Here is a 27,212-nt window from a genome sequence, read left to right on the forward strand (position 1 = left end):
AGCTGGCCCTATGAAAGGCTCCTGTGGAGGATGGGAGAGGTTTATAACTCAGCAATAAGCTTCTCGCCTCGGAGCGGTTCCAGTCGCTCTCAGCTGGGTCGGGATGCGATGGTTTCCATTCCGGGGCGACGCTGAGACACGGGGGAGCTGGAGCACATGCGGCTGCTGGTCCAGGTGATGCTTGGGGAGAAAAACATCTCCCGCATCACCTGAGTGTGGTGGTTACTTCAAAAAATGGTTTTATTTCATTTTTGCCCATCCGTTGCCCTCGTGGGAGCCGGTGCGGAGCTGCCCCGTGGAGCAGCGACGCTTTTGTACAAGGTGCTGCTTGAAAAGCCCGTGATGCGCCGAACCCAGGCAGATGGGCTGTGAAAGCAGCTGCAGGTGCCAGGGGAAACTTCTGCTTGTACATCCATCCTACCTGTGTGTTTGCATCAGGGACGGACCAAAGACCACCCGCTACTGCGAGCAAAAGAAGCTGCTTCTGTTGTAAAGTGTGTTTTGTGGGGAAGCTGCCGCAGCTTGGAACTTGGTTTCTGGAAAGCAGCTTGCCTTGTGAGATGGAGAAAGAAATGTCAAATTAAAACCAGAAAGCCCCTTTTCCCTCCATCTCTTGATGTCTTGATTCAAGGTGTGCATAATTATAATCACCATTTTTAAGGGCACCCCCCCCCTCCACCTCCCAGGGTCTATGTTGTCTCTAGAACCACCCTCTGACTTTTGATTGCAAAAATGACACTGGAGAGAAACTCAATCTGCTGAGAGGGAGGCAGCTCCAACCCCTCCTCCTCCTCCCCGAGAGCGGCCGAGCTGCAGGGGCAGGAAAGGAAGAGGAGGGAGGGATGAAGGTCGCCTTCCGCTGCCCCGGGAAGGTAACGAACCCCACGCAAAGGCCCAGGTCGAGCTCTCCAGAGTCATTATCGCAACAGGCTGCGAAAGGTTAGGGAGGAAAGAGCTTTTCGGAAGTCTTTGCCCACTAATTGATTGCGAAGAGCGGAAGGAAGGATGTATCGTGCCGTTTGTAACCCCCCTCCTCCCCTTCCCCGAGCGCGCCGGGCAGGAGGCGGCAGGTTGTAGTGTTAACTGTAAAGGAGCAAAGGGAAATCAGCTTCAACAGCAGCAGGGTCTCCTTTCAGCCTCATGGCAGATGTTGGCAAATGTGTTCCAGCATCGTTAGGAAGGATGAAAAGCTCCAAAGGCTCCCGGCCCTGCCCGGTGAGGATGCCCAGGGATGGCTGTGGTCACCCAAAGGACCACCAGGCATGGTCCAGGGGGGCTGGAGGTTGTGTCCCAGCGTGGTGGCGGGTGCCAGCAGTCCAGGCAGGACGAGGAGGGGACACATCCCTCTACCTGCCTGGACCGCTGGCACCCGCCACCACGCTGGGACACAATCTCCAGCCCCCCTGGACCACGCAGGGTGGTCCTTTGGGGGCACAGTCGCAGCCTGAGCAGATGCTGCACCCTGTGTAACGCAGGGACCACTGCTGTGGGAAAACCCCCTTCGAGAAGAAAAATGCTGGTGTTTGCGTGGGTGGGTGGGAGTCGTGGCCCAGCGTTTGCAGCTGGACCGGAGCCAGGATGAAGCCCTGAAATGCTGGTTTGACCCAAACGCAGATAAAATGCGCTGGGGTCGAGCCCAAAGCAGCTCTGGCCATTGGTGACTCTTAAGGACGTGGGTTAGTGCCAGGGCTGGGTTAACAGTTGGACTTGATCTTGAGGATCTCTTCCAGCCAAAAAGATTCTGTGATTCTGTGGCACCCATCCATGGGCTGAAATACAAGGAGATTGGTACAGGGCTTTCCTACGAATTCTGCTTCCCTCCAGTGCATCAACCCGTGTGTTTCTGTAGGCTTGTGGACAAGGTCTTGAGATGTTTCCCAGGGAAAACCAAAGTCCCAAATGCTCCCCAGGCCCCCCCAGGGCTGGACCACATTGCACGGACTGGACAGGGCCTGGAGAGGAGGTTTCTCCTCCTGACTGAGCTGTAGAGAAGCCCCTGGGCTCTGTGCGCTGGAGGGGACTGGTTGGGATGGAAGTCCTCACCATGATCATGGCTTCTCTGGCCCAGAAATCAAAGGTGGCCGTAGAATTTGCCTCCTCCCAAGACTGGATGAAACCGGAGCACTTAGAGATGACACAAGTGCAAGAATTAATCTGCTCAAGTGGCACCAAAGGATTGTCTAAGTATGCTGAGTATCTCCTGGAACGTTGTGTCTGTATCTACACTAGGCAGTCTAATTTCATATTTCCTAATGAAGTGTTTGAAAATGAAACAGACACTTATGCCATCTTCTAACTGCTGCTTCTCCTTAACCTTTCAGTCTGGCTTCCAGACCCAGGAGAAAACGCAGTGGAAGAGATGAGCTGCTCTTGTGGGGAGCGACTCCTTGGTCAATGCTAATGAGTGAATCCTGGTGAAACCTCAGGTCAGCAATTATCACCATGGTTGTGCTGGTAAGGAAGGAAGGGAGAAAAATAAAGGGTTTTATAGCTGACAGCATTTGCCCAAGTCACCTGGATAAAACTGGGAACACTCCCATACCGATCAGGAACAGACTGAGACTGGAAACCAGTTGCCTCGATGCCTTGCTCTAACCACTAGACGACCCACCCTGTATGAGCAAACGGAATAAAATTTGAAAGAAAACAAAAATCTGACTTGAAAAATGTGTTCCGCATAGAACCAGAATGTTCAGCGGAGCAAAAAGGATGCAGTCCAAAGTTTTACTTCCAGGCAAACATTTCAAAATGGACTTATAATGTACCCTTTCATTTAGATTTTATATGAAGGTTTTACTTGAACTTGTAATGAAGATGGAAAAATCCGAGGTTACCATGGCTACTGGCACTTTGCATAATACACTCAAATCTTTTTCCCCTAATAAAATAGATTTCAGACCCCCCCCCCCCCAAAAGGGAAGAGTTAAAGACCCTATAAACAACTGGAGAATGAAGAATATTATTCCATGCAAAGCAGGTTCTGAACAACATGGCGAGGTAATTATGTTTATGCTTTTTAGGTCTCCAAAACCCCGAGTCCTGCTCTGGATGTTCTGCTCCCATGACTGGGGGATGTCAGGAGGAGGCAAACGGGTGGTGCTGAGCGAGGTGCGTGGTGCTCTTTCCAGCATGTCCTCTTGTCGCATGGAGAGGCATCTACCTGGTCTTGCAGGAAGAAACTTGGTTGTTTTGGAGGCTCTGGCAGGTTGCAGCTCTGTCCCAGAGCTGATGGAGAAGCTCGGGCAGGTGTTGGAGCCACGCGAGGTTCTGCTCAGCGCTCATGCCAGCAAAATTCAAGGTAGCTCGGGGTCCCTGGCGCTGTACGGTTGCTGCTGGTGAGACGGTGCATGTTTGACCTAAATCAAGGTGGTGTTTGGTTAGCATGGCTGTTTTTCAGGGCTGGGAGGCGAGCTGACCACAGTGGGATGTCGCAGGCAGGAAGCAGCTGGGCAGGGCTGGAAGAGGCACCTTGTGCCGTCTCCTCGCTGGCGGAGCTGCGGACCTGGATCCAGCGATGCTCTTCAGCTTCGGCTGCTTCTTCCTGATGTCCCTGCAGGGACGTGTTCTTTGTTCTGTTCCCTTCCCAGAGTCATTGCCTTGTTTGCCTGATGAATTTGGGTGAGACTGGCACTTTTGCAGCTTTTCCCCTCGCAGTTTCTCCTGGAGATCTTGGTGGGAGCTGATTTGGGCCACGCAGGAAAGGAGGTTGGGCTTTGAGGTCTCCTCAGAGGAGACTGAGCATGCCGAAGGTTCAGGGATGGATGGACAGAGTGTGTGCGCACAGAAGTCACAAGGGGTGGTCGAAAAATGGTTGTGACATTCGTGTGGGTAGGAGAGAGCACAGACCATGGAGATGCACAATAAACCTCTGGGACTCGTCCTGGCCCCGGCTGGCGGAGGGAACCGCTGATGCTCTTGTTCTCTTCAGGCTTTCGGGTGATCCTTTTAATGCAACGGCTCTTTGGCTTTTAAAAGCGGTGGCTGTCTGCCAGCCCGATTTATTTTAAACATGTGTTTCTGATTTGAGAATGTCCAGATCTCAAAATCTTTAATCTTCTCACACCTAGGGATTTTTTGTTGTGTTTTGCTTTTGTAAAAGGCTGAACCACGTGCATGGGATAGTGGTTAGAAAGCAATGAAAACTGTTTAAAAAGAAAAAAGAAGAAACAGTAGGAAAAAAATAATCCAGCTGGCACTCTGCTGTTATCAAAGCGAGATGCAGCGTGGAGATTCGCGGATGCCAACGAATAAGGCTTTTGTTTGTCTCATGACCATAATTGCTGATGGAACCCCCAGAACTTAGTGCTGAAAAAGATCCTAAAAGATCCTTCCCAGATGAACAAAACCCCCAACAGGTTGTCTTCCCATCCGTTTAAATCCAGTTGAGTTCTGGTGCGAATCTGGGTTGGGTCCCCCCGCTGCCCAAGGCTCAGTGGGGTGGGAAGGTTTGTCTCTGCTTCTCCTCCTTGACCCTGGATTTGGGAGGGTCACTCGATCCTCCCGGTGTGTGGAGGGGAGAGGGGGTCAGGGCAGCCCGGGAAACCTCTCCTGGGGAGGGGACAGGAAGGACGGGGACATGAATCACCGCCAGGACTTCAAAGGAGCTTCCTCCCCTCCCAAAGGCAGCAGGAACGGCTCGGGATGAGCCCCGCTCCGGCAGAGAGAGTCCCCAGCACGTTTTGCATCAGGAGCCTGTGATGGAAACCCAAACCGACAGATTTAAAACGTGCAAGGGGAAAAAAAACCTTTTTATAGCAACCTACAATTAACGTGCGGCTCCAAGGGGCTATATATACAAACATCTGACCGAAGACGCTGCAGAAAGATGTTTTATTCTGGGCGTACGGCTTATTTAAGTTCTAAACAAGTGATTTAGCTCTGCAGAGATGCTCATCTCTTGCTAAACCGCACTGGAGCAGCGTTAGCGGCTGCAAAGCGAGGTGACTGGGCGCCTTTGCGGGTTCCATCCTGCTGGCTTTTCCTGCTGCTGTGGCCCCTGGTGCAAAGGTCTGGGCAGGGCAGAGATTAATTCAAAGCATGTCTGATAGATGGTGTCAACAGCCACTTTGTGTGTACTGCTCTGCCATCCAGAAACTTCCCCAGATGCACATCGCCCTGTCCTGCCACCGCAGGTATATATATATGTATGTATATATATATATACACATGGTTGGTATAGGGGGATACTGAGAGAGGATGAGCATGAGGTGCCGTTGTACCTTTGATGGTACCACAGGGCATCTCCTGTTAACGCAGCAGCATCTTCCCGTACGTCTCCCAAAGATAACGTGCCGTTAGAGATGGGGATGGGAGGAGAGACCCATGTCCCCGTTCCCCCCACGACACGTCTCTGTCCCGTCCCCCCGCGTCTCTCCTCGGAGCAGAAGGGCTTTAAATGTCTCCTTGGGCACCAAGAGTTAAGGGGACTGTGCGGCTCTGAAGATAAGAAACAGATGATAAAGGTTAGAGGAGGGATCACGTTTCCATTCTGCAGAGTGTAAATGCAAAGTAATTAGAATGCAGCCTTGTTTCTGAGAAAATGCGAAGAAAGGAAAATACCACCAAAATATTCCCCCTTTCTTCCCCAAGAAAGAAGCTGAGTGAGCACCAGAGGCCCGAGAATGTGGAATGAACTCAGCTTTGCTGCTTAGATGTGCTTAGAGGTGGAAAAGAGACACCGGCCCAGGCAGCAGCTGATCCCCGCCTAAGTCGGACCCAGTTCTTCATTGTGTTGGTCTAATGCTCAGCTGCCGGACAGGAATGAAAGCAAACCCGGTGTTTTTATGGTATAATATGAGATTTAAAAGTGCTAAATGAAGGAGTCTAGCTCAGCTTCAACAGAGTTATCGCCATTTGAGAAGAAATCACGTAGGTGTGTGCTCAAGGTAGGCGCGTTTATCGCTATTTCCACCGACACCGGTACCTGCTGGGCTCTTGTCTGACCGAGGCAGAAGGGAATCGCCTCAGAAATTTTGCTGACCTGGTGCCTGGGGTTTTATTGGCAAAAAGGGTCTCAATGCCGATTATTTCTGGGACTTTAACGCCACCTATCCTTAACCGTTCCCTGAGGAAGGAGGGCTGCTCCTTATCTGGTGACTTGGACGAGCCGCCGTTTCCCTCTGCGGATCAGCTGGGTGCGGATGTCTGACCAACATTGGGTTTCATTGTTTTTCTTTTGTTTTCGTTTTCTTTTAAACTTTATTTTTCTCTCCTCTGCAGTTCATTAGCATCTTCCCTTCCCTTGCTTGCTTTTCCCCCCTTGCTTTCTTCTGGAACCCAGAAGTATTTCACCGTGCCTTGCCAAGTGATTTCTATCTCGGTGAAAAAGAACTTGCTATTTCCTGAAAACCTACCACTGTTTTTTTTCTCTCTCTCTCTCTCCCTTTCTCTAATACATTCTGAGTATTGAAACAAATCCAGGTAACTTGATAAGAAGTTAATGAAAACAAATGCATTCTGTTTTGCAAAGGTGCACGGAGGAGAAGGGCAGCAGTGTTTGGAAGGGAGGGAATTGTCTCTGCTGAAAAGAGATTTCGAGGGACATCTGGCTTCAAAATCCCCGCGTGCCAAATTTTGCAGGGGGTAAAGGCAAAAGAAGAGGCTCTGGAGTTTTCCGCTTGTGCGTGCTTTTTGTTATTTTCGATGTTGTTTCTGAGGATGATGCGGTTTGGTCGGTAGGGTTTGATGGGGTTTGGGTGGCAGCTGTTTTACATGGGGGTCAGAGGGGCTGCAGCCACCCCGACCTCCCTTGCACCCCCTGCCCACCCCATGGCCCCCATGGCCATCGCTGCTGACACCGCTAAACCCCAGTTTAGCCATTATCCCATGAGCCGAGCCATGGGATATCCCATGTCACCATCTCAGGGCCCATTCACTAAGATGTTATATTTCATTTTCCATGGAGCTCTTTTATGAACTGCACTGGAGCACACTGGGAAAAAACAATCTTCATTTAACGAGCTGATTCTTTTATTAGGCTGATTTTCAGCTGCATTTTACTTCTCAGCACACGGGAAGTTCAGCTTTTAAGAAGTTTATTTCTTTATCGAGCATTCATTTCCGAAGGCTTCGCTGTTCTTCAGGGTAGATTTCTGTTTGCTTTGGGACTTGGAGAAATGAGCCTTTGAACCCATCAGTTGTGGGGTAAGGTTCTCTGTTTGTTAGGTGGGTTTCTGTGTTGCATAACACACAAATATTATCCAGCATTTAAGAAAATGGATGATATATTATTTTTCTTTAGCCCTCCCCATCTTCTGTGTGATTTTTTATGGTCCATGATTGGAAGCAAAAGGTCTAAAAGAGAGAGGAAATCAAGCCCGTCAATAAATGCTAAAAATATTTAGTGTGGCAGCCTCTGTATTTTCTTTTTTGTGAAACGCTGATTAATATTCAGTGGTTGAAGGTTAATACCCCATTCATTTTATTCCCTTTACATCCTCTGCACAGCAGTTGCTGCTCCAATTTCGACTTCTAATTCATGCAAATCTGGTTCCAATCAGGATATTAGTAACTCGCTGCATAAGCAGGAGGGGAGTTAAAAAAAAGGAAGAAATCACACAATTGTTAAACTTATCTTTCAGCACAGGCCTATGCACACACATGGACACCCCAAATCCACAAAGGTGCTGTAATGAAAAGGTGTTTATTGTGCGTTTCTCTCCTTTGAAACACAGAGAGAACATTGACGCAGAAGGGTTTTGGCAGGTTTAGCCAGAAGTTATTGTTTTGGTAGCGCAGCGAAAGTCTCTGGCCTGGGTTGCAAAGGAGATGGATGATGATAATAACTCAGGCTGAGCTGAAAAGCTGAGATTCCATCTGGGGACAGGAGGGATCCACTCTCAGGTGAGGTTATCCAGCCCAGCCTGGTGCATGAAATGAGCCATTTAGAAAAACAAAAAGTTGTTTCCCCTCCCCGCTATTTTCTTTGATTTTTCTTGTGGGTGCAAAGCAGTTTTCACCAGTGAAGTGGCTGTTTCCAGACACTGGTGTTGTGTGTGGGTGCCCGTGCCTGGTTTTTCCATCCTCTTTGGAGGGCGATGGGTTCTGCATCGCTGTCTGGAGAACGGGGGCTGTGGGGCTGGATGGGGGTCCCCAGGTCCTGCGAGGTGACCCCAGGTCCTGTGAGGTGACCCCAGGTCTTGTGAGGTGACCCCGCTTGCCCCCCTGATCGCACTGTCATGAGAACTTGTGAGCAGTTGGGATGTCCTCAAGCACCTCTCCAAAGCAGGAGTGGAGAGAGAAGCCTGGTTATGATTTAATTTAGACGGAATATAAGGAAATGTTTAATGAGGAGGGTGTTGAGACACTGGAATGGGTTGCCCAGAGAAGTGGTGGATGCCCCATCGTTGGAAGTGGTCAAGGTCAGGTTGGATGGGGCTTTGAGCATCCTGGTCTGGTGGAAGATGTCCCTGCTCATGGCCGGGGTTGGACTGGATGGTCTTTGAAGGTCCCTTCGGTCCCATGGGGAATGGCCAGCCCTAGGCAGCGGGCAGGAGGAGGTGGCAGCGCCAGGTCTGGTGCTCACCCAGCGTTGGTGGAGCAGGATGCACGTGAGTGCGGTGATCCCAAGGGCGGCTGTGCTCCCTCCGGAAGATGCTGCTCCGACGGCATCCTCCTCAAAGGAAAGAGCATTTTCTCCCTCCATGGATCACCGGTGCCCTCCAATTTTAAAAAGCAGCGGAGGCTCCAGCACAGCCCTGCACGCGATGTCTGGCCAAAATGCAAAACTTTACCACAGTGCACAAGTGGGCTGTGTTTTTCCAACCAGGGAACAACGTTAGGGCCCTTTCATCACCTTTCTTTTGCACTTCTTTTAAAAATGATTTAAATTGGAGGCAATAGTATTGAACCTCTGACACTCAGACAGGACTCTGAATCACACACTTAAGCTGCATCCATTTTCTACAGCCACTTTGCTCGCAGCCCTTGTGGTTTGTTTTATTTTCTCTCTTAAGTATTTGTTCTTTCCATTCTGTTTGCTAGTTGTGCCATCTCCGTGAGATTCCATTTCATTTTTAGCCTTGATATAGGAAAGAGCTGGTGACGGCTGGGCGTTCATTGCTCAGTGCTGATGCTGATGTGCTCCAAAGCCCAAGGCTTGCTGCCAGCCCCGCTGGAGCAGCAGCGTTCAAAAGGTTGTGCTGAGCCCTCTGTCCCCACGTCTGCTGCCGAGGAAAACGCACAGCGAAGGGAAGTCAGATTCCAGATTGCTCAGCAGAAAGGCAAAACCAGGTTGGAAGCCCCTCTGGAAAGGGGCCAAGCAATAATCTCACGCCGTGCGGGTAAGAACGGCAGCGTCTCCTTTGGACTTCGATGGAGCGAGAGCTGCTCGCGCCCACTCAGCATCCAGCCCGCTGCATTTACAGCCCCGATTTTGAAACAGCTGAATGAAAATACTTGTGGGCAGCAAAAATAGCCAGCGTTGAAAACCTGTGTCTACAGAGGGTGGAAATTGCTGGGAGTTCCTCGGTGGCTGCAGCCCATCATTATAACCCGTGTCATAAATAAGCCGCGGTTGCACGGCTCCCCGCACCGCGCCGGCACGCAGCCGCGCACCGCGGCTCCGAGGGTGCTGGTGCATGGACCAGAGAGAAATAGGCCTTTTCTTGGGGCAGAAAAGGCATGCACCATGCATTTTTCCATTGCATCAGCACAGTAGGCGGTGTGATGGAGGAGTTTTTCACCCCGAACTTTAATTTCTACTCCCGCCCTGGGAGCACAATGCTTAGTCCTGTGATGCCAAGGTAGGAGGCGGGTTGTGCGGAGCCACTGGGGTTACTGCGTTACTGGGACTCAGACTAGATGACCTTTGAAGGTCCCTCCCAACCCAAACTGTTCTATGATTCCATGACCCAAGTTTTATATCAGCACTGGCAGAGCGAGCACCGGGCTCTGGGAGCCTCTTCCCATGGGAAGGACAAGTGGCTGCTCCCAGGGTTTATTTCCCAGGAGCACGGATGGGTTTTGGAATCTCCGGGTTGTTGTGGGATTTTACAGTTGTCAGGAAGCCCTTTGCCTCTCAGCTCAGCGGGTGCCGTCCCGTGCAAGAGATGCTGATGCCACCACCAGTGGTTTGGTCGGTAGAGCCCAGTGCCAGTGAACTGGGTGACCTGGGACATGTTCCAGTGTCATCTCCTCCTGTCCCCTGCGCTGGGAGGGAGGAGGGACAGGGACACGTTTCCTGTGGACAGAGCAGCTGGGGTCGCACTGGCCATCAGCTCTCGGTGCCTCTGTACCGACTCATTTGCTGTTTGGTGCTGCCAGGGCCGGCTCTCAGAGCCCATGTGGAAATGCTTGAGCAGCCGTTGTAACCTTTGGGCCGCAGTAATGAGCCTCACATGGCAGCTGATCTGCAACATGTGGCCCAGGCCATTACTTCGCTTTAGCTGCTTGTTAAGCCCTAATCTCTGCTTGATTTCAAGGTGAAACCGATTGGAGTTTCCTGATGTTTCTCAGAGGAGCTGCAGGGGTGCTGCCCCTTCCATCCCGCTTGTCTCCTGCAGCCGATCCTGTGTCTGGATGGAGGAAGGAGGCAGAGATCAAACTGCTGGACCCACCGTCCCCATCACCGTGATGCTCCCAGGATATTTGATTATATTGAGTCCCTACTGCTCTGGAGAATCCGTGGGCTCATTGAGGAGCAGGTGAGTCCCTGATCCCGTCTGTGTCCTGCCTGCATGTTCCTCAGTGGGTACGTTGTAAATTGGCCACTTGTTGTTACAGATGTTTGAAGCTTTCCATGTCAGCTTTGCATTTGGTTTCCCTTCTGCCCTAATTGAGACCAGAAATCCAATTAGACAATAATCCTGCCCTTTTTTTGAAGTCTCTGGTCGCAACGTCACATAATCTTGAGACCGGGGAAGTTGTGCTGGTGATGGGACCAACTGACCGTGGTGAAATCCCCCCCGGTGCAGATGATGAAATGCATTTTTAAGATCCATCCATGGCGTATGCTGCGCTTTGCTGTTCCCGTTAGGGACAGCAGATGTTGGGACAGGGGGCTGTGACACACACAGCCCTATGGCTGCTGCTGGAAGGGGCTCGTGTTTATTTGCACAGATGTGCTGGGTGAAGGGAGGGGGCAGGTATTGCAGCGAGGCCCCTTTAGGCAAACTGCCCCAAAGGAGGTTGTTTGTAAGTGGCATTTCCTTGGTTTGGAGGTTTTTAGGGGCCGCTATGAGCAGCCCCTGTGTTAATACAGGGTGGGGAATTACTGTCACCAAGTCTGGCACGAGCCTGCGATACCCGTCTGAGGAGCTGGGCACCAATCTTTGGAGTGTTACTGTCAAGTATTTGGCTCCTTAAAATATAGTGGTGCCATGGAAATTGCTGTCCTTACAGTGCATTCAACATATGTCTATGTTACATATATACTCATATTAAGAATATATATGCATGTGTGTGTATGCAGTGTGTACACGTATATGTGCATACATTCTTGGTTTAGGGAGTGTTTTGTGGAGATTTTGAGGAGTTAAGATTTGTTATCGTTGTGTTTGGAGGATAACGATGAAGTTAATGCTCCGGTATCAGGTTCAAGCCTTGCAGGCTCGGTGGGGGCTGAGCCCGCGGGACGTCACCGGTGGCCGTGCAGGGCTGCGTGGGGCTGGCTCTGAGCTGCCCGAGCAGCCGTGTCCCCGCTGCAAAACCAACTTGCTGCCAAGCAATCGAATCGAACCCCATCCCTTGGCTTTCAGTTGCCAGAGCCAGCTGGTGGTTTGTATACCTGTTGCCTTGCAGTAGACAAGCCGCTTTGGGCTTGGTATTAACCACAGGCTTGAGCTGGAGCTCTGAGCATGCTGAGCTGAGCTTTGCAGCTCAGGAGCACAAGAGCTGAGCTTGAGCAGCTCAGATTTGCTGCATCTCCCTTCTCTCCTTCTATCTGCTGCAGAAAAACAGGAAACTGCACCAAATTAGCTCGGCAGCCGAGCCTCCTGAAAGCCACAGCACGGCAATTGTAGACACCGCTCAGTTGCTTGTTTCAAACCCTGCACCAGCCCTGCGTTAGGCCAGGAATCGGATTTGGTGTCTCAGCCTCCTAGTGTGGAAGAAAGCAAGAAGGGGAAAAAAATTAAGGGAGAGTTTTTAAACTCATGGCCCGGGGGGGTTGGGGTGAGTTTTCTGCCCCTGGTTTCCCCGCGGTTGCAGCCGTGGCTGGTGGTGCCTCCCCTGGCTCAGCACATCCCGCGGTTTGATGCGAGTTTGCAGTGGGAAGATGTACCTGTTAAAAGTGCAGTTGTCCTCAGTTTAATTTAAAGTCATTTTGGCAAGGCCGGTAGGCCAGACAAGGGTAACACAGAGGGATTCAGCATTTATTTTACCAACAATTTGTGTTTTGTTTTTCCTCTCTCCTGCTCTTGCTTTGTTTCCCAGCCTGCCAGTCCCTTCAGCCTTGCCTCAGAGCTGCCAAAATTCCCCATACGCCTGCGATCTGACCCATTATTTGACTTATTTGCTTTTGTCTGTTCTCCAAATATGCCTTGCTCCCACATGTGTCCATTTGTGGATGCTTTGGATTGAAAGCTGACTGTGTGTATCGATGATGTCAATATAACCCCGACTATTTTTTGGAGGGGGGGGCAGAAAAAGAAATGGATTGCAGGCAGCGAAAGGGCTGGACCCTGGTGTGCTGGCGGGTTGGGTGAGTTGGGGCTCGTGCAGCTTTTCCCTCCAATGGGACCTGCTGCTGGTTTGGTCCTGAGCCTGTCAATGAGCTTCCCCCCTGGATCCCATCAGAGCCCAGCTGCAGGCTGTCCCGGCCGTGTTTGCCCTGGCCAGAGCCGCCTCCCCGAGCATCTGTCCGTGTGGTTTAGGCTGGAACATCTCTTGGTGCCAACGGCCACACCTCTCCGCACAGAACATGTAATTGCAAACTTCTTTTTCCCCCCTCCCTCCTATTTAACATAAAACAAGCAGACACCCGTCACCATCCTCTGCTTGGGCTCTGATGCAAGCTTTTTCCACCTGGCCAAGTTAGGCGTTTAAAAATATAAATAAATCTGAAAAGAAAAGGGGGGGTAAAAAAAAAAAAGCCGTCAGTAGAGATATTTTTAAACACATGACACAGAGGAGTGTGACACACTTGGTGTTCTCAGTGGGTGGGTGCAGTGTTATTTCATGTTATTCTTGTCGCTGGGCCCAGCATTACAATTGTACACGTTATTAGTGGTGTCTGATAATAGCGTGTGGCACGACGGGCTGGTGTTGGGGGGTGTTGGGGGGTTAAGGGGTGTCCCATTGCAGCCCTGTGCTGATGGTGCAGGGCGTGTTCATGCCACTGAGCATCATCAGGGTGGGGAGGCTGCAAATAAAGGGCATTTCTTCACCTTGCTTGGACCTTGTTTTGCTTGGGCACGTCCATCCGAGCTGGTGTTGCTGCAGTTCCATCTGTCCATGGCCACTTGTCCATCTGAGGGATGCTGGTCCTCAGGTGGTGGTTTTGGAGGCGATGGAAGGAGCAGGGAGGTGGTGATGAAGGTGGCACGGGCTGATGCCGCCCAACATCTGACAGGCTTGTGGTTTTATAGCCCTATGAAAGGCAGCTGACAGAAGAGGTTCTGATTTTGGAGGCTCCAGCTGAGCTGGGAGGAGCCGGCCTCGTCTCCAGAGCCGCCTCTGCTGTGCGGAGCCTCGGCCGTGATGCTGGGGACGAGACCGGGAGCCGGGACGTGCCGGAGCCGGGCGCTCGCTGAGCCGCCGCTGTCCTGGCTCCTCTCCCAGCCCACGTGCGGTGCTGGGAAGGGACCTTTTAACCCTGTGCTCTGCAGCACGGGCACGTTTCCCCCCTTCTCTGGGTTTGCTGCTGGTGGTTGCGTTGCATGTATGGGGGATGTTACGGGGAAGGATGAGGCTGGCTGAGCTCCCGCGTCTCTGTTCATCTCCAGCACATGTCCACCAACACCATGGGCAGAGCTGGTATGCAGCAATGCAGCTCCATGGCTGGTCTCTCTAACGTGGCGTCTTTACCCATGGGTTTGCTTTCTCTTCCTTGCCCTCTTCTTGCCACCTCCGCTCACTCATCTCATTTGTTAGACACTTAAATACCTCGTGGTAGCCAGGCTGGGGGACTTTGCTTGGGTCCCTTCTCATGCTGCTTTCTCGTGGACCACTGAGCCCACGGTGGGACTGTGCCAGCGATGGAGCAGCACGTGCACAAAGCAGGTTTACAGAAGATCCCCTTACTTGAAACCCTGGAGGTTTCAAATCAGGGCTGGGGATGCAGCTTCTCTTCCCGGTTGTACTCGGGAGCACCACAGAAAGTTTGCTCTGGTTGTGACGTGCGCTGGTGTGATGGTTTAATGTTGGGCTGGGGGATGCTGCATCTTAACCAGACTTTAGCGCTGAGTTAGCAGCTCAGAAAGCAGGGAAATGTCCTCATCCCAAAGCAAAGGCTGTGAGGAGGAGCTAGGGACTCGGAAAAAGGAGGATTAACCTTTTAAAGAAGTTGTATTTCTCCTAAATCCAATAAGACATGGATAAAAGGAGAAACTACCCCTCTGGAATTGTTCGATTTGCACAGGTTTGTTCTGTGAAGCTAGAAACAGGAGGAAATTTGTCTTTTGGCCTATTTCCCTGTGAAAGGTGGAGAAGCTCACTGTACAACTCAGCGTATGGGATGTGCTGGTGCACCAGCTGCTGTTGGCGTGGAGATGGGGCCGGCTCGGAGGTCCCTGCGCTCGGCTGGTGCCACGTCCTGCGAACCAGGGGGACGAAACGCAGAGCGGAGCCCCGAGCGTCCCCCTTCTGCTCAGCAATCTCCCCGGTGCTCCTGTGCCTCGATCCCCCACCACGACCAAGGGATCCTGGCTCTTTTTTTATGGAGACTCCCCACCGAGGTAGACGCTAGTTAAAAGGTTACTACCCAGCTGTGAAATATGTAGACAGGGTAACAGCTCAATGGCGGAGTGACCTCATATCTCATATTTATTGACTAAACGTGGCTTGAACTAGTCACCACTAGTAAAATAAACCACAGCCTCAAGTACTGCAGGAATATTCCATGGCACACAGGCTCCTGGTTCCTTGTCACACACTTTCTTTCACTTGAGGAAAAAAAAAAAGGCAAAAACTTTGTTTCTAATCTCATTTAATTTACAAGGTAGGTCCTGCAGAAACCCTTTCAGTGCAAGATTGCTCTTTCCTTTGAGAAGAGCTGGGATTCTCTTTGGATTTGCACATAAAGAGAGGGAGTGAATGAGCCTCTGGATGATGTGTTTGCCGACATTCACCTCAAGACAAAGCTTGGTCAGACTAGGACAGGCTTTAACAGAGAGAGCTGGGCTCAGGCGGCTTTTTTGTGACACCCATGTCCATGTCACACTTGTTATCTCAGGGAAGAGAAATAGCTCTGAAAAAAATCAGGAGACTGCCTTAGTTATTGTCTGTTCCGTGTGGTTGAACAGACGTGCGATGAGGTTCTGAGGGACACGGGGCAGTGCAGAGTCAGGCTGTGCTTGGACACGGTGCACGCACAGCATCGCCTTCCCCGATCCCCCAAATCACACCGGGGGACCCATTTCTCATCACCTCCTGACCCAAAAGCCTGCGGGGTGCTGTAAATCGTCTGCATTGTGGCTTATTAGCTCATGGTCGTCGGGGGGTCCTGGGGGGTGGTGGAAGCCACAATAATCGTAGTCTGGGCTGCAGGTGTTGCCATAACGTACTGCCCGGGATTACCTTGTTGGTCCAAACCCATGATGCAGTGTTTCCCTTTGGAGATTTACATGCACATGGTGGAGTGGGGGGGGGATGCAAGAGTGTTGGAAAAAAGGTGAACTTGGCATGGGGATGGGATGCAGATGTTCCAGCTGTGAGCGCACGTCAGCGCGGGCTGTTCGCTGCAGGCCCAGAGCCCAGTGGATCGTTGTGGCTGCTTTTCGATACGCTAACGATGCAGAAACCCCCTCCCCAGCCCCCCCATTCCTCAGCTAAACCATTAAAGAGACTCAGAATTCAAGGGCTGAATGAGAGTGATCGTTACTAGTGATACCCAGTGTGGATACCAAGAGTGGCCAAAAGTCGGCTTGGTCCCGTCACCTGGGATCTTATGCTGATTGTTACTGTGGTTGGTTGTTCCAAGCTAATATGCAGACAGATAAACAAGGGTCAGAGGAAGGAGAGGAAATGGCCTTGTTAATGCTCTGTAGAGATAATAATTCCTGCTTCTGGCCGGGGGAGCTTTGCTAGCAGAGAACAACCAAGAAACATCTTTCCCCACTGATGCGACACTTGTTCTTCCCTAGAAAATGGGGTCACTGAGGCTGAAACCCTCTTTCTTTCCTCTTTTCTTTTTAGGTAGGAAAAAATAATTGTGTCTCCCACTGCCTGTGATAATATTTTGATGGGGGAATAAATATTAAAAAGCCATTAGAGATGTCCTGAAATACCAAAGCACTATTGCAGAACTCTGCATTTAGGGAAGCGCTGTTCACGAACAGTGGAGCTAGTGAATTGCTACTTTTCAATCAGAAAAAATAACTTTATTGCTTGCTTGCCCTTATTATTCTTTGATTTGTTGAATTTCCTGTCTGTGACTGGAGAAGGACACTGGTTTGATTTGTGTGTCAGCTGCATTTACTCAGCACATGACGAACAGGGCTCGCAGACCTTGTTGGGATGTGTTTGTGCTGTTTAATTCCATTTTTGCTGCTGGCTGTCCCAGTTCCTCAGCACCAAACGCGGACAGCGGGGCTGGGGCACCCGACCATCCTCTGCTTTGGGGCCGAACCCGACGTGTCTCATGGTTTCCACCTGAGGCCATAAATCACGCCGGGGTTGCATTAGAGCTTAGGTCAGATTCACTGGCAGTTTTGCTATTTCCACTGAACCTTGCGGTGATTTGGACGGGAGCTGAAGATTTATGCGTATTTGCGGAGCCCTCGGTTCCAGGTCAGAGCTCGGAGTGAGGCGTTACCAGGGAATCATCGCTTCCCCAGACGTCTTTGGTGGCCTCATCTGAAGCAAGAGACGTTGCCAGGAAAACGCACCCAGCGCTCATCTCCCTGCCGAGCGTCCTCCTGAGGAGCGAGAGGCTCACTGAAACAAGCCCAAAATATTCCCATATAGACATTGCTCAGGAAAAGCGTGATCTGCCCTCATCGCTCTTAACTCGGGTAATATCAGGGTCTGCTGGGAAGGGCATATGGGCAGATCGGACGCAGAAAATTAGAGTGGAATACAGGTTTTATTTCCTTTTCTAATCTCAATGCATGCAAACAGGAGGCATAGATGCATGGGACTTCTCAGGGTAACCCTGTCTCTGCATCCCTGACATCAAAATAAATGGGCAGGAATTATTATCTCTACAGAGCATTAACAAGGCCATTTCCTCTCCTTTCTCTGACCCTTGTTTATCTGCCTGCATATTAGCTTGGAACAACCAACCACAACAACAATCAGCATAAGATCCCAGGTGACGGGACCAAGCCGACTTTTGGCCACTCTTGGTATCCACACTGGGTATCACTAGTAATGATCACTCTCAATGATACCAGTGCTTGAACCGGGGTGAAAAGATCCAAAACGTCCCATTCCAGGGCAATGCCCGCCTTGGGTGACCTGTTTGTCACAGCTCTTCCCTCTGGACTTTGAGTGGTTCCCAGATACGATGGCGCATCCTCTTGTAACTGTGGCCTTAGTGGTTTCTGTGTTCACCTGGTCCCCCGCCGGCCGATCTCCAGCTCTGTTCTGGGGGAACTGGAGCCGTAACAATATGGCAGTAAAAAATAATGAAATGCCACCATAAAATAAAAAGAGAGATGTGGAAAAGCAATTATTTATTTATACCTAGGGAACTAGGAATAATACACCTGTTTCATAGGGATGGCTGGCACAAAGCTGGCATTGCATAGTGGTACTTAATAATTTTTTTACCGCACTTTATAGGCTCTTTCCTGCAATTAATGCTAAATAAAATCAACATTTCTGCAACTTGTGTTTCTGGCTCTCATTAACTCCCTTCTTACCGTTCGCCATCTCTTTCCCTCTCAGTATCTTTTCTTCTTTTGTATTTTTGTGGATTTTCCTTCGCTCTCCACTTCTCGTAAGCTCTGCTCTCTAACTGAATTAGCTGAGATTTCCCAGCCCGGTGCGGGATCATTGCAAACCAAGCTCAGCAAGGGCGGCTCCAGGTGCAATGCAAGAAGGCTGGAAATCGAGACCATCATCTGCTCAAGTGAATTAGTAGATAAATAAATGCATGAAGCAAAATGCCATTGGTGGTGCTGGGAGGTGATTTTTGGGGACAAAACTTGAGCTCTGCACTGAATTAATTGTCTTCCTCTGTTTTTTAGGAAGGAGGAACCTCAGGGACCTGCAGCAGCTGAGATCCACCTGGAAGTGCTGGGAGTTCTTGGTCCTGAAGTGTTTGTCTGCATCTCAGGTTTCTCACATTGCAAACTATGGGATTTCAGCACTTTCCTTTGTTGTGAACCCAGGGGACAACACTCAGCGCCAGCAACGCTGCCGACAGGTAGGCTGGAAATGATGATCAAATAGAAATCTTCTTAATGGTCCATTTCAGACTTTTTACATTTTCATATTACGTGAATGATGTGCCCTTAAAACCATGTTTGTGTTACTCTTTTGCCATAATGAAATTATTAGCCTTAAAGAATTAAAGATGAAGCTGCCATGGGGAGGTGGGTTTGGAAGGTCCCCGGGTCGCTCCCCGTGTCCCCACACCCCAGGCGTGGATGGAAATGGTGACTCCAAGAAGGTGCCCCCGCCTCGTTCCAGCAGGTTCATTATCCTAATTGACTTAGGGCGCTCGGTTCTAAATGAGCCTGCTTGGAAATGTGATTGGCACCTGTAATTTTCCACTTTATAATTTAAAAAAATCATAAATAGCAGCGGTATGAGATCAGTGGTGCTCAGGAGTTGGCCCGGGTTTAACGGATGGCATAGGAAAAAGGGATTTTATTTCTTTTGTGATGATGCATCCTTAAAACTGCATCTGTGTTACTCTTTTGCCATAATTAAATTATTGCTTATAAGAACTTTTGCTTGATCGAAAAGAGAAAAAGCTGTACCAATTATAATTATTCCATTCCAGTGTTTTCCATGAGCTCCTGGCCAAGTTGGCCAATAACTCAGGCAAAGAGCAGGAAAAAAAAAGGTATGCATTGTATACACAAAACTTGGCGAGAAATGACCTTTTATTGTCTATATTTTTTTTCCATGCCCGACTTGGCTACTGGAGGGAACCTCGGTGCCAGGTTCCTATAGTGTGTTCTTGTCCTGTGTGGTAAAAGGCAGTTTAAAGAGCTGCCCCCCAGGCGCTGGCCCGGGGTTCGACACGGCCCGGGGAGGGGGAGCCGCTCCGCGTCGGCACTGAGGGTGCTGCTGCTGACAAACCAGATGTGTTTGGCTTGCTTGCTCTTGCCTTGTTTTCTTTCCTTTTTTCCTTTTTTATTTTTCCTTTTCCTTTTTTCCTCTTTTTATTTTTTCCTCTTTCATTTTTTCTTTTTTTAAATTTTATTTTTTTCCTTTATGATTTTTTTCTCTATTATTTCTATTTTTCCTTTGTTTTTCTTTTTTCTTTTTTACTTTTTTCCTCTTTTTTCCTTTTTCAAATATTTTTCCTCTTTCTTTTCCTTTTTAAATATTTTCTCCACTGTTTCTATTACTTTTTATTTTTATTTTTTCTTTTTCTTTTTTATTTTACCTTTTTTCTTTTTTTTAATTTTCCCTTTTTATTTTCCTTTCAAATTTTATTTTTTCTTTTTTTTTTTACTTTTTTCTTTTTCATTTTTCTTTTTCCTTTATTTTTCCTTTTTTTAAAATTTTTTTTTTCTTTTTCTCTTTTCCCCCTTAGTAGTTTTCCCTTTTTATCCTTTAACAAAACGTATGTTTTGCGTTGTCCCCGTGCAGCCTCGTGCAGCGCACACACCAAAGTCTCCACCAGCCCCGGCGGCTCGTCCAGCCCTGGATGTTGGTATCGGCTCCTGCGGTGACACAAGGGGCAGCAGGATCTCCCGGGTTGGTGCTGGTGGCTCCTGGGTTGGTGCCATGTGCCAGGCACAAAAACCCAAAGGCGGCAATTCTGGGCTACAAAACCCAACCCCGGCTCATCCACGAGGTTCCAGCCATCGCGTTAGTGATGCCGGAGCAATGATAAAATCACAAGGGCAGTTCTCGCCCCATTTGGAGGGTAATTAATTTCTCTTTGGGTCCCTCATTAAAAACACCACACTGCAATAAAAATAAAGACCAGGGGCTCAGGCATATTCTTATTTGGGATTCTTTCATTTTAGAAAGGAAGAAGAATGATCTTAAGGTTTGATGCAATTTTTGAGTGGTCGTGCAGTTTCAGCTGGCGTTTCACTGCACTTGCTCCAGAGATGTTTATTTATTTATTTTCTTTTTTCTATTTAACTTTATTTTCTGTGTTTCTTTTTTTCTGAAGCTCTGTCATGTGGGGGTTTTTTTGTGGTGAGACACATCTGAAACATTACAGGCGGAAAGACACCCACTTGGGAGCAATAACAAGGGTAAGTCTGTCCTACCTTTTATTTCCTATATGCATTTTGTCCTATATAAAGTGCACAAAAGGTAACGCTTTCAGACATCTTGAAACTGCTTATAAATGTATTTAATTTTATTATCCAGCAGCACAACCTGAAAACATGTATAATACAGAGGTGTGAGCTCTAGCTTTTGAACGTAATTTAGAAATCCAGCTACAGAACAAGAAACAGGGGAATTTTCAACTATACAAGTTTCTCTCTGCATCCTGTGATTAAAATGTCTCTTCAAACCCCACCTCACATGATTTAGGAGCAAAAGTCCCACTAAATGAGACAGGAGCCTAAATCGGTGGCATGCGGCAGAAAGTGATTATATTCCTGACGGGTCCTTTTCCATTTTATGGATTATCCTATTTTTCACACACTTATTTTTCACTCTTAGGTGGACTCGCTCGTTGTTAGTGTGTGGGTAGCGGAGCCCATGTTTAACTCTGTGCTCTGCTGGCATTTGTTGTTCCTTCACTGTAGGTCAAAGCAGCGAGGACGCGGAAGGAAAGCGATGGAGATCCAGCAGGGAGCGGGAAGGTCGCACAGCACGACGCACACAGATGGCTCATTATCCTTGGGACCATGTGGCACCATCCAGACTCATCCAACAGTCTGTTCCCATGACAGAAAACTCATTTCGGGGAGCGCCGAACCCCTGCGAGCCCCCGGGTGCGTTCTGCGGGGTGTTCACACGTTGCTGACCTTGCAGATGCCTCCGAGTAGTTGCAGTTTCAGCTCTCGGTTTGCAAGCGAAGAGGTTTATTGGAATGCTGGCGGTGGGGTGGAGATCCAACCAAACGTTTTGGTGTTTGAGGGGTCGCTCGAGCCCGACTTGCCGGGTTTCTACAGGTTTCCAGAGAGCAGGTGGATGTTTTGTAGGTCCCACCTCACCTGGTGTCTCTGCAGGGGTGAGAGGAACTCGAGCAGCTCTTGTCTGCGGATCAGTCCTTCCCCTTCTCAAAGCAGAAACAAGAAAGATTTAGATTGGAACTAGATCCCCATGGAGCACAATGTGAATAAGACCTCGATCCCCATGGAGCACAATGTGAATAAGACCTCCATCCCCTCCCAAATCTTCCAGGCCTGACCTTTCACAATCTCCATTTCCCAACCAATGACTCCAAATAAAATAGAGCTGCTAGTGGGTATCTGTGCAAAACTTGTCAAAATACACCAACCATGCCTGTCAGCTGCCTGGGACAAGACCTCTACAGTAGTTTCCAGAAACCCAGCGCAATTACTTACATTTTAAATTATCTTTAATTGTCGCGTGTGAGCTACAGAAACATTTTCCCCCACGCTGAAGCGAGACCTCGCTATTAAGAGTCACCCCGTAATTGCAGGTTTAATGGGGGACGCGGCGGGTCAGGCGCGGAGGGGAGCGCGGGCATAAGTGGAAGTGACACAGCACGGCTGTCCCATCAATTATGTGGGGGCAGTTTGGAGTGTAAACTTTTTAGTGCATCTAATTACCTCGCCAGATGTTTTAATCCAATCTCCTCATCCCTCCTCTGCTATCAAACGCTGCAGTGTTTTGGGGTTGTTTTTTTGAGTTCCTGCTATGAAAAAGTCACTTATAGAATCCAGAATAAACGCGGTGAGGGTTTGGGTTTCTTTTGCAGGAACTGAGCATCCTTTTGCTATCTGACATGATTCAGGTTTACATGTGACTGCGCTGAAGCAGAACGAACGCGCTCGGGGACTGATAAGGGTGTCACGGAGGGTGCAAGACATGAAAAATAGATGAGATGGTGCAAAATGTGCTCAAGAGCTGAATGACAACTGTTAGCACGGCAGTGCCGGATATAAACAGGCCCTGTCAACAGCGTTAGAGATGCTGCACCAGATTTTCCAGGCCTGTTTGCAACTTGACCCAATGTTCCCGTTGACACAAAAAACCTTGGCAGTGCAGCTAAAAGCAGCATTGCTGATCTGCTCATATGAACAAAAATACTTGCCTGTGCATCCAGGGGGAGGGAAAAATAGTGAATTAAGTGCACACACATATACATGATATTACCTTGCGGAAGTGCAGGGCAGGAACTTCGCAGCATTGTCTTTTGTTTGGTGGGAAATCTGGGTTTGTGCATGGGACACATCGACCAGTCTTCAGCCTTGACCTGCAATGCATGAAAAATCTCCACCTTTAACAAATTAAAACCCTAACATGAAAATAAAAAGAAAAAAAATCAGAGGAGTTTTAAACTGTTCTTTGTTAGAACTCCAGTTGAACAATTTGATAAGTTTCTCTTTTATCATCACATTATTAGTTGCTGTTGTTCCCTTTTCTCCCCATCACGTTCCCTGGTGAGAGAACATTGAGCTGGAAACCTGCAGCGCAAACAATGAAACAAGCTGTTTGTAAAGCCTTCAACACGTTCGGCCGTGGAGAAGAGCCCAAGTTTCCACGTGAAGGCCTGAATGGACAAAAATGACGTGAAACTCATGGAAAATATGGAAAAAGTAATAAAATTATAAATAAAACAAATACAATAAATTGGGAAGGCAGTTTTACTCGTAATGATTTGTGTTCCTAGTAACCCAAGACTCCCTTACCTTTGGAAAATTGCATGTTTTTCCAAGGAGGGAGCTGAGCGCAGGTGACGGGGCTGATGTTGGATCCCTGAACGGCTCCATCGCTGGGCAGGGGCTGCTGCAGCTCACACAAGCCCTTCCTGACAACGACCTGCATTATGATCCCAACCGCACAAAAATCACTTAATGAAGCGGTGGGTAGTGTTAGTGCAGGAATTTTTGCCAGAAACAAATTTGGCTTGTTCTGAGGGATTTGCCCGGCAGAGTTACCCAGCTGCTTTGCGCTGGGTTTGCCTTTTCCCCTGGGTTTTCTTGGTTACCCCCGTGAGTCTGGTGTCCCAGTGATACTGTGGGGATTCTGGTGGGACGGGAACTCCGGTTTGTCATTGCCATCAAAACCGGCAGGTACGTCTGGATCTCACAGCTCTGCTTTCATCAACCGCTCGTGTAGGCGCTCTGGTTACCAACAACTAACTGCAGTGTCATTTCAGCTTAAGAACCTAACTCTGAAAAGTAAAAAATAAAGTGCTAGCCTGTTTTAACCACTTCCGGTGCTTTATCATTAGATTAACAATAGCTATCAATATAGAATAAGCTTATAAAATATAAGAAACGTGGCTTGTACCCACAACTAGTCAAAGGTCTGTGGGAGCCCAGGGGCCAGCAGGGTTAAGGGCACCTGTAGGAAAAGCCACTAGGACAGAAAGAGTGATGGGGCTGGACTCAGCTGCCTCTGACCCTTTGTCCCACTTAATTAGGTCCCAAATTAGATGGAGTCCATTGGGAATGGCTTTGGCACAAGCCGAGCAGAAAGCTTAAATTCATGACTTTCAGCTGGAAGAATTTCTGTCCAAACAGACCAAAGAAACTCACCCAAAGCCATCGCGAGAACCCAAGCGAGCTCCTGCAGACACAGCGCCGTGCGCTGAGACCATTAAATGCTGAGTTATATGAATGAGACTGGCCCTTTGCTGTACATCAACAGCTTGGAAAAGTTTCCTTTGATACCACTGTGATCATTCGTTTTGCTGTAAAAGAAAAAGAAAAGCAGCATATGTATCACAGATATTCTTTGAGTGAAAGATCTGAATTTCCATCTCCCTGTGCCATTAGGAACGATATGGGTCTGACTGGCCACTATATGGTGAAAAAGTCCCTCCCTGTGCCAGTATTGAAAACTGTTTTTGCATTAGTTGGAGTCTTTTGGAGTGAAATAATACCGTCCCCTTTGTTTATTATATTGAAACTCGATAAAAGAAAGTGTCGGAGGGGGGGAAAAAATAAGTTTGGGGTGTGAAATGAATGTTCTCGTCTGGGCTCCAGCACGCAGCCGCGAGTAACGTCTGTGGCATCGCCGGCGTCCTGCTGCAAAAACCACTTACTGTGCTGCAGCTGGGGCTTTGCTGGGAGAGGGACAGGCCCTGCTGTGCCAAGGGACCCCCCCGGTCCATCCATTGTGGGGACAGTTCCCTTTTGGGGACGTTGCCTCCCAGGTGATGACGATGGCAGAGACAATAACTCAAGTCCAGATGCAGATGCTTCACATTGTTATCCCCCACCAAAGCAGACCCATGCGAGCTTGTTTGCAAGCCCAGCATCATCTCGGTACCCCAGCATTCAGAATACATCCAAAGATAACTTTGCTGCACTGAAAAATTAGAAGACAAGACCCCCAGCTGAGGGAAGTGACCTTTCAAATGATAAAGGCACATTCTGCGCGTAAAGTGCTTGAGTGTCGATGGAAACACATTACAAGAAATTACTTTAAATTACAAAGCCAAAGCAAAGCCAAAACAAAACCAAACAACACCCCCGTCCCCTCCTACAAGCCCACAAAGTCCCTGTACAAAAAAGGATATAAAAACCCCCCATGGCTGAAATGCTGCGAGATTCCCCAAGTATTAACCACTATCAATTTGTGCGGGGGAGGAAAAGCATTAGTCAGGTTGCAGATGCTTTGGGCCAGCCCTCCCCGTCCTGTTGCACATCTCTGCCGGCTCCTGCTCCCTGGCAGGGACCCAGGTGATAACGCAATAAGAACTAATAACAGCAACACCACCACCACCATCACCAGCAGAAATACTGGCCTCCACCTCACCCCGCTCAGCGCACACATCGCTGGGCTACCAGACTGTATCGATTTTCACCTGGGCAGCTCTAAGGTGTGACTACACAGGTGTATATACATATAATATACCCAATATATCCACTAAAGCAGAAGGGCCAAGGCAGCACAGGGTGATGTGGCTGTTTCACCCCAGAGCCTGCGCTGACACAGGGATCGAGGGAACAGCCCGTCCCTACCAAGGCTCTTGCATTTCTTGGGGCTCAGGACCAGTCCAACATCTTCAATGTTACCAGCACAGTCTTTCCATAAATTGTTTTTCCATAAGAAAGACATTGGCTAAATGAATGAAAATAATAAAGGCTTATTTGAAAATGAGGAGCCTTCATATTTGGGGTTTTTTTTGAACTTTAGAGGCTATTTGAGATCATGGTGTCTGGGTAACAAGAGCATTAGAAGGAGCTTGAGTTTAAATGAAAGCTGAGGTTCACACGAGTCCAAAAGCTGGAGTTTTACAAAACAAGACAAATGAACGTCCCTGCACTCCAGCTTACATCATGGCAGTTGGAAATACAACAATAATCTTGCTTTCCTGAAATGCTGCAACAAGACAACCGGTCTCTTCACCTATGCTGCTCTGAAGGATGGGTGTCTATCCTTCTCCTCTTGAGATGAATTATTATACCCTCTCAATTTAATATAAAAATGAGGAATGCTAAAGAGAAAAGAGCCCCTGCTGGCATCAGACAACCGCAGCTTGGTAAGGTTTGAGAGCCGGGCATCCTAAGGGTTAAAGGAAGAAACAATCTCCCCTTCTAAGAGCATGTGTGTGCACAAGAGCTCAAGCTGGTGTTTTTGGTTCACCAGCAAAACACACACGCAGACACACGGATCCCGGTCACCCCCGTTTCAGGACACTCATTACCTCACAGCGTTAATGGAAATCAGTCTCCAGCGCGGGGTGAACCAGGAGGCCAGGAGGGGGATTCTGCTCTCCGAGGTGTCGAGTACTAAAAGTGGCAGCAACTTCTGACAGTTCCTAAAAACCAGCCTTCTCGGGGCTCCCTCGCTTTCTGGGCAGAGCTAGAGAGCGGCCCCGAATGCAGAAACCTGGAGAACAGGATTTAAAACATTAGCTCACTTGCTTTTACATGGAAAAGAAATACATTTCCCCACCCTTTGGAACGGGTTCGCAGGGGTGTTCATCTCCTAATCTACAGCCCCTTAACGCGCAGCACAAGATGCTCCTGGGGAAGCGCTGGTTGCTGTGCAAAGAGAGCCCAGAGGACAGATGCAAAGTTCTCCCTCTGCCTCCGAACCCAGACAACCCCTGTGATTTTCCAGGTGTGACCTGGGGTTCCTCCCCACCCTTTGCACCGCAGCTGCTGCCAAATCCCTGCGGGCAAACCCGCAGCCCAGCAGAGCTGCCGAGCACGGCGATGCCAGGAGACTCGTCCCGGAGTGGTTGCTTAATGCACCGAGCGCTGATTGGGGACAGTGATGGGGTAACACACGTGGCAAAACACTCACCTGCTATGCGGTGGCATCTTTTTGCTTTTAAGCCTTTTTTGCTCTGGCAGTCTCACAATCAGCAGGACCTCCGCGGCGTTGCCGCTGCCATGTGCACGCTAGTCCCCAAAGCTAAACCTCCAGCCCTACTCCAGCAGTCACAAACAGCCTTATAGAATCATTGAGTCACTCTGGTTGGAAAAAACCTTTAAGATTATTGAATACAACCATTAACACTGTCAAGTCCACCATGTCCCTAATGCGAAACAAGGGAATGCGTAGCATGATGAACAAACCAGAGCAGGGTATCGTCCTCGCCTGCAGCACTTGTACCCCAAAACCGCCACTCCAGAGCTGAGCTCTGCACACCCCCCACCTCCACAAATGCTTTTTCCCTCCCTTGCCCAGCATCCCGGGAAGGACGGCGGCTCCAGCTTCTTGAACCATCCGCCGGGGACTCACCCTCCACCACAGCCACGTGGGAGCTTGTGTAATGTTCTAGCATTATCAGTCACATCGCTCAGATTTACCTCTTTTGGCCCGATTTTCTGCCCGCCAAATAAATTTGCAGCTGCAGAGGCCGAGCTCTA

Source organism: Streptopelia decaocto, assembly GCF_964273445.1.
Source record: "Streptopelia decaocto genome assembly, chromosome: 16".
NCBI lineage: Eukaryota > Metazoa > Chordata > Aves > Columbiformes > Columbidae > Streptopelia > Streptopelia decaocto.